Source organism: Symphalangus syndactylus, chromosome 8 (assembly GCF_028878055.3).
Source record: "Symphalangus syndactylus isolate Jambi chromosome 8, NHGRI_mSymSyn1-v2.1_pri, whole genome shotgun sequence".
In the NCBI taxonomy this organism is placed as follows: domain Eukaryota; kingdom Metazoa; phylum Chordata; class Mammalia; order Primates; family Hylobatidae; genus Symphalangus; species Symphalangus syndactylus.
This window is the reverse complement of record NC_072430.2, coordinates 50,347,079-50,365,668: the sequence shown is the minus strand read 5'-3', so window position 1 is coordinate 50,365,668 and position 18,590 is coordinate 50,347,079. Positions and strand designations below refer to the sequence as shown.

The window sequence follows — 18,590 nt, the reverse complement described above, 5'->3', positions numbered from 1 at the left end:
AAAGTGACATTCTTCACTCACCACAGGTTAGGAACCCTGTACAGGGACTGTGTAGACAAGGTATGAGGCCAGTTTTCCCAAGGGGCTTTTACTGGCTCTGCAAGTCAAGCTTGATTCCTTAAAGGAAAGCGTAACCTTCTACTCAAAGCCTTGGTAAAACAAAGTTTCCCTAATTGTGTCCTGTTGCAAAAGAAAATGGATTCTTATTGCACTGATGCAAATAACAATATTACCATAATATTGTTGTTGATTTAAAGTCTTTTTTATCTGAGATAAGTTGGTTTAAAGTTGTTGGTTTAAAGCCTTTTTTATCTGAGGTAAGAATAGCAACCCCTGCTCTTTTTTGTTTTCCATTTGCATAGTATTTCTCCAACTCTTTAAGCCTGTTGGTGTAACGTGAAATGGGTCTGTTGAAGACAGCAGAGGGATGAATCTGGTTTTGTTATCCAACTTGCAACTCTGTTACTTTTAAGTGCAGCATTTAGACTGTTTACAGTCAAGGTTAATATTGATATATGAGGCTGCTTTGATCATATGGTGAAGTTGTTAGCTGGTTGTTTTGTAGTTTCCATTGTGTGACTGCTTTATAGGGTCTGTGCACTGTATACATAAGTGAAATATGTAATATCACTAATTAAAATCAAATGTTGAAAATTTAAATTAGAGAAACTTTTGAATTATAGTTTTTGCATATTTTTAGAATAGATGTATTATTTTACATGTATACAATTACTAAGATAATCACAGGCCTCTGTTTAAATTATTGCTTTCTCAGAGGTTAAATAGCACCACCCAATCTAAAGTAGTTTTCATGCATTATGTCACATCATCCTCTTTATAATGCTTTCTTTACAACACTTACAATATTTGAAATTTTCTACTTATTCATTTACTACCCATTTCCCCTGGTAGAATGTAAGATCCATGAATACAATTACTATATTTGTTTTGTTCACTGCTTTCCATTTAGCACATGAAATAATGCCTAGCACATAATAAATTCTCAGTGAATATTCAGTGAAAGAACAAAAGTGTTTAGAAGTATTATTTTAATAAATAGATAAAATTTTAGTGGTGTGTCAACAGTCTTTATAAATCTTTAGAGAGCCACAATGTTTCTTATGTAGTTTAAAAATTACTCTAATCTCATTTAATTATGTTTTGTACTCTTTGTATGTCGTAAGAGGTTAATTTATATGAGGTCTGTCAAATTGTCATATAATCTCTAAGTTTTTAATGAATGTTTATTGTATCCATATTATATGAAATAATTACAATGGGTTGGTGGGGGCCCACATGGATTCAACATGCATATCGAGAAGTGTTATTTCTGTTCAGGGCCCATCTACCCTGGCCACAGCATGATGTTCATCCACAATGACTGCAAGGTGTTCAGATTTTGTAAATCTAAATGTCATAAAAACTTTAAAAAGAAGCATAATCCTCGCAAAGTTAGGTGAACCAAAGCATTCCATGAAGCAGCTGGCAAAGAGCTTATAGTGGATAATTCATTTGAATTTGAAAAACGTAGAAATGAACCTATCAAATACAGAGAGAGCTATGGAATAAAACTATTGATGCAATGAAGAGAGTTGAAGAGATCAAGCAGAAATGCCAAGCGAAATTTATAATGAACAGATTGAAGAAAAAGAGCGACAGAAAGTTCAAGATATCAAAGAAGTCAAGCAAAACATCCATCTTATCCGAGCCCCTCTTGCAGGCAAAGAGAAGCAGTTGGAAGAGAAAATGGTATAGCAGTTACAAGAGGATGTGGACATGGAAGATGCTTCTTAAAAATCTCTGTAACCATTTCTTTTATGTACATTTGAAGATGCCCTTTGGAGACTTGGAACTGCTAAATTGTTAGTTTATTTTTTTACATAGGTCACTTAAATGAAAAGTGATTAATATATCTTTCCTACATGTTCATTTACAAAACATCAGATATTACGGATATTAGATTGCATCTCAGTGCTAAATTTTCACTGATAGATGTACTTATGTAAATCATGAAAATTCTACTTATAACTATACAAGTGAATTGTGGACGTTAAAATGGTTATGCCATTTGGATAATAGCACTAGGCAGCATTTGTATAATAACTAATGACAAAAATTCATGGCTAGTGATAAAATAAAATATTATTTACAGTAAAATATTCCCTTTATTAATGTTATAGAAGTGGGGATACAACAAGAAACTAACAATTTGTATGACAGTGTCAAATATTATTTTGATTTTAGTATTTCATGTTTTGGTTTATTTGCGTCTTAGAAGAGCATAATGACATTGTTTGATGAAGCTTAATTATGCTGCACTGCTTTGACCTGGTTTAACCCTTCTGATAGGTAGTTGTGGATGTTGGGGATGAGAACTGAATAATCTTTGCCTGGAGTGACACTACACTCTAGATAATTTCCACTTTGGAGAAATACTCAGTTCTTTTTTTTTTTTTTGAGACGGAGTCTCTTTCTGTGGCCCAGGCTGTAGTGTAGTGGCGCAATCTCAGCTCACTGCAAGCTCTGCTTCCCGGGTTCACGCCATTCTCCTGCCTCAGCCTCCCGAATAGCTGGGACTACAGGCACCCACCACCACTCCCAGCTAATTTCTTTGTATTTTTAGTAGAGACTGGGTTTCACCATGTTAGCCAGGATGGTCTTGATCTCCTTACCTCGTGAGCCACCCGTCTCGGCCTTCCAAAGTACTGGGGAGAATACTCAGTTTTAACTTGTGAGTCCTGGTAGAACAAACTTTATTTTTCTAGCCTAGCAATGATCTAGAAGCAGAGGAATCCCAGTGTCTTTTAAAAGTTATTATGTGGTTTTCTTTTAAAAAGCTCCTGTTTCCAGAAAGTAGAATTTATGGGTACACCATCTGTTCATTATTTGCACATAAAATAAAACCTTTTGAAAGGTGAAAAAAAAAAAAAAGAATTAAAATGGAATTTTACTACTGTTCATTAAAAATATGACTACTAAATAAAACTGCAAATAAGAGAAATGGCATATTTCTAAATAAAGGCTTCTAATTAATATACTAATTACCAATGGTTCATGTCAGAATGTTAAAGTTCTTGAAAGATTTCCTAATTTGCTTCTTTGTAAACTACTTTCTCTTTAAGAATTATGTAAGGCATAATAATACAAACTGATTCTATTCCAGTGGCCAACCTATGTGAAAGTTCTTTAAAATGAGGAATGTATTATGGTCAACATCTCTAATGTTAATTACCTTTCCATGGTGTAAAATCTGAAGAACAGTCTTGTCTTTATGACAGCATTTATATATGACAATTTAATTCTAAGAAATATATGGATTTGCAGAGAAGTGTCACATAGTAAAAAAAAAAAAAAAAAGTCTGGGCTCTGGTATGGCATTGTTCTAAGTAGCAGACTGTATTCTGTTCATAACCTTGAGCAAGTTAACTTTTCTGAACCTCAGGTATAGTGCTGAAACAGTATATGTAAAAATGCCTAACACAATGCCTATTAGAAATGCTCAGTAGATTCTAATTCTCTTTTCTTCCCGAATAAAGTGGAAGCAAAGACTCTTCTCAAAAGTATGGTGGCCACATTTACCAAAATAGTAGAAAAAAAGAATGGTGAGGTAAAAAGGTACCCATTTAACCTCAGTAAGGATGACTGTATTTACCAGTGTTAAACAGGGGAGTTTCTAATCAAAGGCTTTTAGGAATCAATTTTGACCATATTTTAAAACAATAGCTACATTTATTTTCCAAAATTATTTTGGTCTTTAAGTCATAGATTATATGGTAATAGAAATCAGAATGTCTTCTATCTTCAATTTTGGCTAAAGGCAAATAATAATACCTAACACTTATTTACATGCATACTATATACTGTCAGCCGTCCACATCCGTGAGTTCCTCCACATCTGTGAATTCAACCATCTGCAGATAAAAAATATTTAGAGAAAGACAATAAAAGTAATACAAATAAAAAATACCATATTACAACTATTTATATAATATTCATACTGTATTAGGTATCATAAGTAGTCTAGAGTTGATTTCAAGCAGGGTTCCCCAACCCCTGGGCCATTGAACACTAGTGGTCCATGGCCGGTTAGGAATCAGGTCACACAGCAGGACGTGAGTGGCAGACATGTGAGCAAAGCTTCATCTGTATTTACAGCCACTCCCATTACCACCTGAGGTCCACCTTTTGTCAGATCAGTGGTAGCATTAGATGCTCATAGAAGCACAAACCCTATTGTGAACTGCACATGTGAGGGACCTACGTTGTGTGCGCCTTATGAGAATCTAATGCCTGAAGATCTGCCACTGTCTCCCATCACCCCCAGATGGGACTGTCTAGTTGCAGGAAAACAAGCTCAGGGTTCCCACTGATTGTACATTGTGATGACATGTATAATTATTGCATTATATATTACAATGTAATAAGAATAGAAATAACGTGCACAATAAATGTAATGCATTTGAATCATCACAAAACCATGCCCCCAACCCCCCAATACATGGAAAAATTGTCTTCCATGAAACCAGTTCCTGGTGCCAAAAAGTTTGGGAACCAGTGATTTAAAGTATATGATGGGAGGATGTTCGTGGGTCACACACAAACACTGTGTCTTTCTATATAAGGGACTTGAGCATTAGTGTATGTTGTTACCTGCAGGGGGAGGGAAGGTGTTCTGAAACCAGTCCCTCGAGGATACCCAGGGAGGACTGTACCAAGTACTATTCTATAAACTTGGCCTAGATTAACTCATATAGTTAATCCTATATGGTAGGTTGTTTTTTTTTAATCATTTTATGGATCAGGAAACTGATGCAAGATGAATTAAGAAAACTTGCCTAAACTTGCACAACAAATACGTGCCAGGTCAGGGCTGAGATTCTGATCTAGGTAAACTGACTCTAGATTTTATGCTTTTAACTTTCACACAGTATTCTGAGATAAATCCAGAGAAGTGGTACAAACTTGGAAAGGTCTAAAAAGTTAAGCACAGAATGGATTGAGACCTTTAAAAAGCTGAAGGAAAAATACAGAGAATAACTTCTGCAGCTATATATCATCAAGAAAAATCAGTAAATCTATTGTATAGAAATAATAGCACAAATTTAAACTATAAAGATAATATAATTACTTGTTGTACATGATTAGTATCCTAAGTTTAAAATATAATAAAAATTAAAGAATTACTTGACTTTTTAAAAACTTTTTTCTTTTGCCCTCCTGTGAGGACAGTCATTATTATTTTAAAAAAGAAGATAATCATGTTTAATAGTTGAGCATGTATGCACTTAGGTGCTTTAAATGAGTTAAAAATACTATCAACCTGAACTACTATATATCCAGATAATAAAAAAATGAAAAATAACATGTGATGGTAGAACCACTGTTAATCTTTTAGAAATCTGTTATCTTTGAGTAAAAAGAACAGAAGGGTGAACCTTGATTGACCATTTCCCATTCTTTCTGATGTGAGAGGGTATCTCAAGTCAAAAAAGAACAGGTACTGACAAGGTTGCACAGAAAAGGGAACACTTATCCACTGCTGATGGGAATGTAAATTAATTTGCCCATTGTGGAAAGCAGTGTGGCAATTTTTGAAAGAACTTAAAACAGAATTACCTGGCCGGGCGCGGTGGCTCACGCCTGTAATCCCAGCACTTTGGGAGACCGAGGCAGGCGGATCACAAGGTCAGGAGATCGAGACCATCCTGGCTAACAAGGTGAAATCCTGTCTCTACTAAAAATACAAAAAAAAAAAAACAAAAAAACAATGTGACCCAGCAATTCCATTACTGGATATATAACCAAAGGAATATAAATTCTTCTGCCATAAACACACATGTATATGTATGTTCATTGCAGTACTATTGACAATAACAAAGACATGGAATCATCTAAATGCCCGTCAGTGGTAGACTGGATAAAGGAATGAGAGCATGTATTTTGCAGCAGCCTTTGAAGCCAGAGGCTATTAAGTGAACTAACGCAGGAACAGAAAAACAAATGCCATGTGTTCTCACTTACAAGTGGAAAACATGGAGTACACATGGATACAAAGACAGGAGCAACAGACAGTGGGGCCTACTTGAGGGTAGTGGGTGGGAGGAGGGAGTGGAACGAAAAACTACCTATTGGGTACTCTGCGTATTACCTGGGTGACGAAATAATCTGTACACCAAACTCCCATGACACACAGTTTACCTATATGACAGACCTGCACATGTACTACTGAAACAGAAAAAAAGGACGACTGAATGTACACTATGATGGAAAAGCTGTAATAATTTATTATCTACATATAGTCATCTATTTAGAATGAAATATATATCTAGATAATTAACTTCAGCTGATATGTACTAGTTCTTCATTTCAATCTTTCTCATTCAGGAATTCATTAAATAGAGACTCCAGTTCCACCTATGGTGGAGTAGCTTCTATGAAAACTAGCTAGAATACATAAAACAATTGTTTGAAGGAATTGGAGAACAACCAGTTTAAGCAGGACTTGAGGGATAATGGTTCTTGAGAGAACAGAATAGAAGCACTGGAAGTGAACTCCACATTTACCCTAACTTTTTCCCTGAGAGCATTTTTCAGTTCCTAGTGTGGAAGACTGGAGTCCAAGTGGAAAATGACAATCTTTCTGTCATTAGCCAACTTTAGCCAACTCTTAAGATGCATATCTATATGTACAAGTTGAAATTCCAGGAAATTCATCAATAAACAGAATTTGAGTGTCTGAACAAGTTAGCAGAGATTTCAGGAGGTGTATGGGACTAAGAAGAAAGGCTGAATTTTAAGCCCTGCCAAGGCAGAAGGGCCTTGGGAAACTTAGTTGGAACCCTAGAAGGACTACACTTTAGGAATGAAGGCAAAATACTGAAAAAAAAGAGAAAAACTATAGTTTTAGATATTTACTAGTTACTCATTGCATTTAGATACGTTGAATGAAACACTAGACTCAGAAAAACAGAGTAAATGAACAGACAGTTCATTAGAAAACGCCACATTGAAATACACACAGAAAAATGAAAGGTAAAACCAAAGGAACCTAAGATACATATGGCACATGGTAAAAATGACTGACACTTGTGTAATATTCCCAAAAGACGGATGGATAGACAGAATGATATAGAAACAATATTTGAAAAAATACTGATTGAGAATTTTGTAAAATTGAAGACATCAAAGCAAAAATTTAGAAAGCAAGATAAATTTTATATGCAAATATGTTTGTATATGTATATGTACACATGCATACATATGTGCAAACACACACAAAGCCAGGTATACTATAGTCAAGCTGCTGCAAAACAAAGAAAAAATTTCATTCATCTTGCCTCTGCTTCCAGTCTTTTTAGAACAGTGATTTTACCAACTATGATTTTCTTTCCTAAGTCCATTATTTCCCCCCATTTTTAAAAAAACTTAGCGTCCCTGTTGATGGCTTTCAGTATAGTTAGCTTCTCAACTTCCTTGGTCCTAATCCTCTCCTCAAATTCCACCTTTGTCTTTATAAGTAGAGTTACTTCATATAAGCTTTTAATTTTTCAAACTATGTGTTCAAAAAGAAAAGTAATATGAAAGAGAAGATATACTTTAAATATTTCAAGATGCCTATTACGCATTTCTACTTATTATATTCACTCTCTGTAGTAAGTATATAAGACTAAAGACTTAAATATATAATTCCCTTAGTTAGTCCCCTCAGACTTCTAATGGGAAGAGGCTCCCTAAGACTTCTAAGGAAGGACAATGGGCTGTCCTTCTCCTGAATTTCTTTAATTTTTAAATTGCTAGTCACTAGCCCTGTATATCTTTCCCTGGTACTTTTTCAATTTCTAATCCAGGCTTCCAAGGAGTACTAGAGAGATTATCATCCTTTCTATTTGTTCTATTGCAGACTCACTTTTTGAACAGAAAAAGAAAAAAAAAGAAAAGAGAGAAAATGAAGAGTGAAAATAGTGAAAAATTCTGGGATTGAGCCTAGAGAAGTAGAAAGTGTTTTATCAGTAACTTCTGTCTTCTTAGTAAGACAGAGGGCAAATTTATCTGATATAGGTATGTGTTATAAGCTTAGGGGGAAAATGGAAATTTGGAATTGCTATCAGAATACATAGAGTAATTGCTTTCAGAATAAACGGAATAGTTGCTACTCATGCCAGTAGATGTGTGAGCCAACCACAAAGATAATCAGAAGAGTTGTCAAGTATCAATCATGTCCAAGCCACAGTTAAATAGCATACATTTATAATAAATTATATCACTGATTCCCAGCAACATACAACAATGTTTGTATGTAGTAAGTGCTCAAAGGATTGTTAAATAATTGCAATTATCAATAGTGTATCTGAGATTGACTAAACAGACTAAAGAAGAGAATACTTGCACATATCAGGAAAAGATCTAATAGTCATAATGAATAGTGTTTTACAAATTGCCAACAAAACTTCAAAACATAAATAAGAGTACACAGATGAAAATTATTCATAAATATATGGATCTATTTGAAGAATTTGGAGATAACTCAGAGGAAAACCACAAAAATATACAAAGATTTAAAAATCAAATTTATGAGGAAGGTTAAAGTTAACTGGGAATTTTTAAGTTACTAAAGATAAAACTGAGTAATGATCTAACCAACTAGTATACAGAGTCGGTATATATGGAGAGGAGTATGGCCATCTGTTTGGTATATACATGCAAGACAGAGCAAAATAACATCAATATAAATTGCAAAATGAGGGATTTTTAAAATTATATATCCTAGTGGAAAAAAAGTATATGGCATGAGAAATTAGAATAGATTACCACACGATTATAGAGAAGATAATCTCTCTTTTAAGTTATTGAAAACTAAAATTGATTTTTAAAAATTCTATTTCATACCTGCTTTATTCTAAACACAGGCCAAGTTTTGGCACACAGAAATGAATAGCTGACACTATTCTTGACTTTTCAATATTCTGTAGGAAAAGAGCTATATGAGCAGTGAGTTTGAAAGCAGGACTTTTTATAATGATAAAAGGATCAATCCATTAGGCATGCATGACAGTTATAAACATACATGTACCCAAAAACAGTTTCAAATATATTAAGCAAAAACTGGCAGAATTAAAGGGACAAACAGACAATTAAACAATAATAGTTGGGGGCTTCAGTACCCCACTTTCAATAATGGATAGAACAACTTTGCAGAAGAACAAGACATTATAGTCCAGAGTTATACAGTAAAACCATAGAAATAGGTACGCAGTAAAGGTAGAATATAGTTTATTTCTAAGCATTCATGGGGTGAAGGATGCATTAAGGGAATAGAAGATGAATGTTTGAAACAACTCCTCAAGATAATTGACTAGTCATCTAGATTTTAAAAGATATATATATAATATACATATATACTTGTCTGCTAAGATCATTAGAGAAGAGCATTTTAGACAGTGTGTAGAAAAATGTGGATATGTGTAAAAATTTGTATCTTTGGGCAGCTATTTGTGACTTTGAATTGTTGAAACTTTATACTGAAGTGGAATAAGGGACGATTGTAATACTGGGACATGAGGCTGAAGTGGTATGATTCTGTCTCAAGACAGTGAAGCATATAGATAATGCTAGAGTACTTAAAATAATTACCAATCATCTAGGAAATATGCCAAATTTTAATTCTAATTATTCTTTCACTTCTTAAAGTGTAGTTAGTCAGGATCTTATCTGATACAATTTTTAAAAATATTTTTAAATATTTGATCCTATGTAGAGTTTTTAAAAATTATGTTACCTTTTTTAACTTTTATTTTATCTTCAAGGGTACATGTTCAGGTTTGTTATATAGGTAAACTCATGTCATAGGGGTTTGTTGTACAGATTATTCTGTCACCCAGGTATTAAGCCTAGTACCCATTAGTTATTTTTCTTGATCATCTCTCTCCTCCCGCCCTCCACCCTCCAATAGACCCCAGTGTGTGTTGTTCCCTTCTATGTGTTCATGTGTTCTCATCATTTAGCTCCTGCTTATAAATTAGAACATGTGGTATTTGGTTTTCTGTTCTTGCATTAGTTCACTTAAGATAATGGCTGCCAGCTCCATCCAAGTCCCTGCAAAGGACATTATCTTGTTCTTTTTTGTGGCTGCATAGTATTTCATGGTGTATATGTGTATGTACATTTTCTTTATCCAGTCTACCATTGATGGGCATTTAGGTTGATTCTGTGTCTTTGCTATTGTGGATAGTGCTGTGATGAACATATACGTTGCATGTGTCTTTATGATATAACGATTTATATTTCTTTGGGTATATACCCAGTAGTGGGATTGCTGGATCAAATGAAAGTTCTGTTTCAGCTCTTTGAGGAATTGTCATGCTGCTTTCTGCAATGCTTGAATTAATTCATACTCCCACCAACAGTGTATACGTGTTCCTTTTTCTCTGCAACCTCACCAGCATCTGTTATTTTTTGACTTTTTAATAATAGCCATTCTAATGGGTGTGAGATGGTATCTCATTGTGGTTTTGATTTGCATCTCTCTAATGATCAGTGATGTTGAGCTTTTTTTCATGATTGTTGGCTGTATGTATGTCTTCTTTTGAAAAGCGTCTGTTTATATCCTTTGCCCACTTTTTAATAGAGTTGTTAATTTTCTTCTTGTACATTTGTTTAAGTTCCTTATAGATGCTGGCTATTAGACCTTTGTCAGATGCATAGCTTGCAAAAATTTTCTCCTATTCTGTAGGTTGCCTGTTTAATCTGTTGATAGTTTATTTTGCTCTGCAGAAGTTTTTTAGTTTAATTAGATCCCATTTGTCAATTTTTGCTTTTGTTGCAATTCCTTTTGGCATGTTTGTCGTGAACTCTTTGCTCATTCCTGCATCCAGAATGGTATTGCCTAGGTTGTCTGGACCAGTTTCTATAGTTTTGGATTTTACTATAATGGTACCTTTAATATTAATGAAACCTATAAACCATGAAAGTTACTGTAGAAAATTGTAACAAGAATCTATTTCAACCCTTCTATTGTGCAATATGTTATATACACATATCACAGCTTTTTACCTTTAGTAGTAACTAAAATGTGCATGTTTATTGATTCTGCATTTGCCACACTATGTTCCATGAAACACTGGTATTCCAGAAATATTAATACCGTAGTAGTCCCCCCCATCCAGTTTCACTTTCTGTAGTTTCAGTTACGTGCAGTCAAGTGCCATACAAAAATATTAATATTGAGACAAAGATACCACATTTACATAACTTTTATTATAGTATATTGTTATAGTTGTTTTATTTTATTATTGTTCTTAATGTATTACTGTTCATAATTTAAAAATTAAACTTTATCATAGGTATGTGTGTGTCGGAAAAAACAGTATGTAGAGAGTTTAGTACTATTTTCAGTTTCAGGCATCCAGTATAGATCTTGGAACATATCCTCTATAGATAAGAAAGGACTGCTGGAAAGATTCAAATGGGATGAATAAAAGGATTCTCAGCCCTCTCAGTTCTTTCACCATCTTTCACCCAATGATGTCCTTCATCCTTCCTAAGCCACTGGCTCCAATGGTCACACCCTAGCTCCTTTTATTACTAATAACTATCATTCCTCTATAACTTTCATTTTCAGTTATCACTCTCTTCAGTTGCCACTTCTTTCTATTTAACTCCCTCTAGTAATTCAACTGTGATAAACCTTTGATCACTGTAGACCTCCAATTCTTTTTGATTGGCTCCTTAGCTCTTTCATTTCCCTCCTTACCTAGCTTACATTATGTAATCAATCGAATACTATATTAAACAGACCTTTAATTTTCATGTCCTTCTCATCATATTGTCTTTTCTTGAGTGAATAGTAGCCACCCAGAGATAACAGGTCCTCATTCTTAGAACTTTTAATGTTACCTTTTAATGAAAACACATATTTACAGATGTGATTTAGTTAAGGATCTTGAGATGGAGAGATTATTCTGGATTATTAACGTTGGCCTGAAATGCAATCACAAGTGTCCTCGTAAGAGAGAAGCAGAGGAAAATTTCATATAGATAGAAGAGAAGAAGATACACATAGGAGAAGAAAGCAGAAAGCAGAGATTAGAGTAATGTGACCACAATCAAGGAATACTGCAGCCACCAGAAGCTGCAATAGACTAGGAGTAGATTCTCCACTAGAGTTTCTGGAGGGAGTGCAGACCTGCTAACACCTTGATTTCCTCAATCAAGTATCTCGAATCTCTGATACTGATTGTAGACGTCTGGCCTCAGGACAGTGAAAGAATAAGTTTTAATTGTTTTGAGCCACCAAATTTGTAGGGACTTGTTACAGCAGCCACAAGAAACTAATAAACTTGCCTAATCCATAAGGCTGGTTAAATTCCAAGTCTCTGTCTGTTTTGGACCTGCTTCCTTGTAGCTGAACTTAACTGAAGAAAAACAGGCAACCATAATGACTGATTCATCCTTAAATTTAAGATCACTAACTTTTTATTAGTCCATTTAGTGCAACACTTATTTTATTTCCCTAGTCCAGGGATTGGCAAATGTTTTCTATAAAAGGCCAACCGTGAAAATCTTAAACTGTGATTTATATGGTCTCTGTCAGAATTCTGCTAGGGCCAGATTTTTGCCAGCCCCTGCTGTAGTCCATTTTTTCTCCCATTATATTACATGACTGTCGTACCTGCCTCTCTCTCCTCAAACCTCCAACACCTTCTCTCCAATTCTTACTTCTTAGCCTATGACCACAGAAAGCCATGTCATGGAGAAAGGTTATCAAAAGAGAGCTTCCCTATGTTTCACTACATCTTCTTACTTTCCTTCATCTGTCCAAATATTCTGCCCTCTGTCATGTTTCTAATGATGAATATGCATGGAAGAACCATGGAGGCCTCTAACAAAGTTGAAGTCGTCCATTTGTGCACGTAATCCCATACCTTCTCATCCACCCAGAGACATAGCTCCAGCAATTGTTGTAGCTCCTGAATCTTCAATATTCTCTTTCTACTTTATTTTTCTCATCAGCGTACAAACATGCTTTTATTTTTCTACCCATTAAAAAATATATTTGACCTCCTTTCTCCTTCCAGTTATTATCCCACCTATCTTTTTTCCTTTTATAGTAAAACTTCTCTTTATAGAGTAATATAAAAGGTGTCTATACCTTCTGTCTGCATTTCCTCTCCTCCCGTTCTTTTTATCTTCTTTTAAAAACTTACCGTGTAAAATTTCAAACATATATAAAAGTAGGAAAAATAGTTTAATTAAAGTTGCTATGTGTAAGTTACATAGTTTCAACAATTCATAACTCATGGCCAAACTTGTTTCATCTCTACTCTCATTCTATAAATATACCACTGGAATATTTTCAAACTAATTTCTGTCATCATGTATTTTATCCACAAATATTTTCATATGAAAAGACGACACCTCTTTAGTTTTAAAATATAACCACAATACCATTATCATACCTATAAAAACAATTTTTAAATATCATCAAATACCCAATTAATGTTCCAATTTTCCTGATTTTGTCATAATCCTTTTATATTTTTACTATTGATTTGTTATAATAAGGATCTAAACAAAATTGTTTTGACTAGATTCATTTTTTAAGTATTTTTAAATCTACGAGTTCCACCTTTCTCCACCCATTTTTTTTCTGGCAACTAATTTGTTGAAAACACTGGGCCCTTTTTGTTTTTTGTCTACAGAGTTACATTCTGGAAGCTGGTGATTGCAAGGATGTGCAGTACCTCTCCCTGTTTCTATTTCCTGCACACTTGATCACATTTCTCTTTTTTCTTTTTTTGAGACGGAGTCTCGCCATGTCGCCCAGGCTGGAGTGCAGTGGCACGATCTTGGCTCCTGGGCTCACGCCATTCTCCTGCCTCCGCCTCCCAAGTAGCTGGGAATACAGGCGCCCGCCACCACGCCCAGCTAATTTTTTGTATTTTTAGTAGAGATGGGGTTTCACCGTATTAGCCAGGATGGTGTCAATCTCCTGACCTCGCCTTCCGCCCGCCTCGGCCTCCCAACGTGCAGGGATCACAGGCATGAGCCATCGCGCCCAGCCGATCACATTTCTCTTTAATTTGTTGTTTGTTTGTTTGTTTGTTAGGAAGACTATTTTATAGGTGATGTGTATAGTTACATCTGGAGGCATATATGTTTGTCTCTCTTTTCGTGGTATTAGCAGCTATTGATGATCACTGCCTGGTTCAATATTTCTTTAGGGGGTTGCCCATTTTTTCTTGTACGCTCTCTAATCAGGGTTTAATTCCTCCCATTCCAACAAAGCTGTCTTACTGAATTACTAGTTGACTTACCAGCAGTATTTGACTGTCGTTGGCTTTCAGGCCTTTCCTCACTTAACGTAAAGGTTATTGTTTTCCTAGAATTCTCCTACTATTCTTCCTATCTTACTGGCTGTTTCTTCATCTCTTTTCCAGATGCTTCTTAATATTCAAGTAACTTAGGCCTCATTTCTTGGACCACTTTTTTTTAACCTATACTCCCGTGGTGATTTCATCCAAACTCATTACGTTAAGTATCACCTGTATACTAATGACTCCCAAATTTACAGCTCTAGACTAATGTCTCCTCTGAACTCCAGATTTGTATATCCAGCTACCGACTTGATATCTCTCCTTGGATATATAATGGAAATCCGAAACTATGCTTGTCCAGAACCTAAGTCTATCTTCCCCATCCCCTAAACTTTCTCTACTCACAGCCTTCTCCATTCCCCGTTGATAGCAACAGTATCATTCCAGTTTCTCAGGTCACAAATATTGGAATTATCTACCTTCAAAATATGTCCAGCATCTGACCACTCTTCACCACCTCCACAGCTGTCAGCCTAGTTTAAGCCACCATCGTATCTTGTATTGCTTATTGCAATAACCTCTTAATTAATGGCCCTGCTTTACGCTTGCCTATCCCTACCCCACCCAGTCTATTCAACTAGCATCCAAAATTAGCCTTCTAAAACAGAAAGAAAAAAGAAATAAAATCATATTTGCTCAAAATCCTCTAGTGGTTTCCCATGTCACTAAGAGAAATAAACATGGCTATTATAACGGCCTACAGGTAACTATATGATCTGATGCCATATTACTCCTTGGATCTCTCCTCGCTTCTTGATTCAGTTCTAGGCACTTTAGTCACCTTATTGTTTCTAGTATTCACCAAGCACATTCATACCTTAGGGCCTTTGTATTTGCTATTTATTCTGCTGGAATGATATTCTTTCAGATATCATGTGCAGCTAGTTCTTCCTTTTTCAGGTGTTAACTGAAATGTTATCTTTTTGATAGTCTTCCTATCTTATTTAAAAATTGCAATTCATCAACACATCCTATTCTTTTTTCCTGTTTTATTTTTCTCCGTAACACTTATTACCACCTATCATGTTATATATTTTATTTGGTTATTGTCTGTCTCTCTTCTACCTTCATACCAAAATGTAAATTCCATGAGAAAGGAATTTTCATCTGTTTTATTTCCCGATGTATCCCCAGTGGTGAAAATAATGCCTGGCTCATAATAAGTGCTTAATTAATATGTGCCAAATGAATTAGATTACATATATTTTTATAACATTGGTTTAAACAAAGTTAGATTTCTTTATTGCAAAACTTCATAGGGACTTTACTATGCTAATAAAATTATGAGGATTAGCTCCAACAGAGGAATTTAACATGTTGGCTTCCTAAACTCATTTATATGTATAACTTTGGGATTGCGGGGGAGAGCATCTATTCACATCTCAAAGAACACAGTTTGGAGGTTGCTACATTAATATAATGATACATTCAGCAGGCATGTATTTAGCACCTGTATGACATTATCCTGGGCATTGTATAGAATTCAAAAATTCATCAAATTGGGATCCTATTCTCAGGGAGCTTACATTTTAGGAAAAAAAAAAACAAAACTAAAGCATATGAACAATTTAAGTGGGCACCCCCCTCCAAATTTGCTTCTTTTCTACTCTTACCCTCTCAAGCCAGAAACCTGTGTTGACCCTTGACTCCTCTTTGGTCCAAATTCTCAATGTGTATGTAATCCATCATTAATTCTTGTTAATTCTAACCTCTAGAATATATCTTGAAATAATGTACTTTCTCCATCCCCACTGCTACCATTCTGGGAGAAGCCACAGTTAACTATAGGTGGGCCACAGTCCCATCTGATTACTTAGATAGCAGGCCCTGCTTTTCATCTTTGACCTCGTGGTAGGCAGAATTTTGGACTCATGACTTTCACCTGCTTTTGTTACTCCTGTGAATAAGTTATGTTATATAGCAAAAGAGACATTGCAGATGACCTTAAAATAGGGAGATTATCCCGCATTATTTGGTTGAGCCCAATATAATCACATGAGCCTTAAAAGCAGAAGGGCAAAAGAGGAAGTCAGAGAGATTGGAAACATCATTTCTTCATGTCAGATTATTTCAAAGATGTATTCAAATAATGAATAGTGGCCAAATTCACAGGTATACTTTTAAGCACTATTTCTCCTGAATAGAGTATTCCCCATCCTAATGACCAATTTCATATTCTTCTTTAAAATAATGAAATTTATCACCTCAGCCCTGTTATTTCTGATATATGTTTTTAAAAATCAAAGAATTTTCAAAAAAATCAGATATAGAGTGAAAATGAAAATAAATTTTTAAACAAAAAGCAATAATGTATACTTTCAAATAAATTTGGTCTTTAAAACTGTCCCCTTGGTATGTGTACAATTATACAGATACTGTTTGCCCCAATGTTGAAGTTTATTCTAGATATGATTTAATATATGAGCACATTAGAAAAATTAATGCCATGCCCTTGAAATCACAGGACTTTTTTTTCCCCTTCTTCCTTTACTTCCTTCATTGCTGTTTAATCCAGACCATTTCCTTCCTCTGCCATTTGGCTCAGTAGCCTAGGTTTTCTGGTCTCCCCAGAGAAGACTGCTGCTGTGCAGACTGAGTGGCATGTAAACAGCAGAGCTACTCCTACTTTGGGAAGTGCAATGGGGCAGACTTGTCCCATGAAGTATATGTCAGGAAAAAGATGGCAGGTAGTAATAAGTTCTTTTGTGTGCTTTTCACATGCCGAAGGCTGATAACATGGCAATAGTTGAGTACCAGAAATATTAGACACAAGAAAATAAATCACTGCCAATAATAGACTTGCTTTCTAAAAAATCTTAGGAATTTTTGATTTGGGGAAATCTTTTTTTTTTTTTTTGAGATGGAGCCTTGCTCTATTACCCAGGCTGGGTTGCAATGGCGTGATCTCAGCTCACTGCAACCTCTGTCTCCCAGGTTCAAGCTATTCTTCTGCCTCAGCCTCCTGAGTAGCTGGGATTACGGGTGCCCACCACCACGCCCAGCTAATTTTTGTATTTTTAGTAGAGACGGAGTCCCACCACGTTGGTCAGGCTGGTCTTGAACTCCTGACCTTGTGATCCCCCCATCTCGGCCTCCCAAAGAGCTGGGATTACAGGCATAAGCCACCGCACCAGATGATTTGGGGAAATCTTTGATACTGTCTTTCCTGGGTCGTGACTCTCTTTTGCTTTAGAAATTACACATCACTGAAGTAAGAGTTCTTTTTTTTGTTTGTTTTAAAGAAGTGGACTCTCACTATGTTGCATAGGCTGGTCTCAAACTCCTGGCCTCAAGAAATCCTCTCACCTTGGCTTCCAGAAGTGCTGGGATTACTGGCGTGAGCCAGTGAACCTAGCCCTGAAGTCAGTTCTAAATATTGTCAAACATGGAGTATTTTATTGTCATTGGGCCCTAGATAATCTTTATATTTTGCCATCTTGACTGCTGACATAAGGTAATTGAGCATCATATCTAGAAGGTTTTTTTTTTTTTTTTTTTTGAGATGGAGTCTCGCCCTGTCGCCCAGGCTGGAGTGCAGTGGTGCAATCTCGGCTCACTGCAACTCCGCCTCCTGGGTTCACGCCATTCTCCTGCCTCAGCCTCCCGAGTAGCTGGGACTGCAGGCGCCCGCCACCACGCCCGGCTACTTTTTTGTATTTTTAGTAGAGATGGGTTTTCACCGTGTTAGCCAGGATGGTCTCGATCTCCTGACCTTGTGATCCGCCCGCCTTGGCCTCCCAAAGTGCTGGGATTACAGGCATGAGCCACCGCACCCCGCCATATCTACAAGGTTTTAATGTAGATATCATTCAGACTAATTTCTGTAATCTTGTCATTGTTATTTCCTCAAAGGGCTGCACCACAAATAAGAAAATAATTTGAATGCAATTAGAAAAAAAAATTTACTTTTATCCCAAAGCATTAGTAAGACATGGTTAGCAATAATGCATATATTTTACCTTATTTATTAAACTTGTAGTGCTTCTCAACACATTTCTTCCTGAGGTTGGACATTTTTATAATATAATTTAGCATTTTTGTACCTATGTATATTTTTTCTCTCAAAAAGTCTTGTATTCCACTTTTATTGTTTAATGAGCTGTTTAGTCAGTGTGTGATTCTCAGTTGGGAACTTTCAAAGTAATTGAACATAATTTTTCTCTAACCCAACTTTTATTTCTATCTGATTTTATATATGATTCCCATCATTATATTATT

At 35.6% G+C, this 18,590-nt stretch overlaps 1 protein-coding gene and 1 pseudogene across 18 annotated transcripts in view; both read left to right on the top strand.

Annotated features, from left to right (window-relative positions):
* GPHN (gephyrin) overlaps positions 1–18,590 on the top strand; it is a 722,880-nt gene that overhangs the window by 269,366 nt on the left and 434,924 nt on the right. The window lies entirely within an intron of this gene.
* On the top strand, positions 1,190–6,266 carry LOC129488853 (probable ribosome biogenesis protein RLP24; annotated as a pseudogene).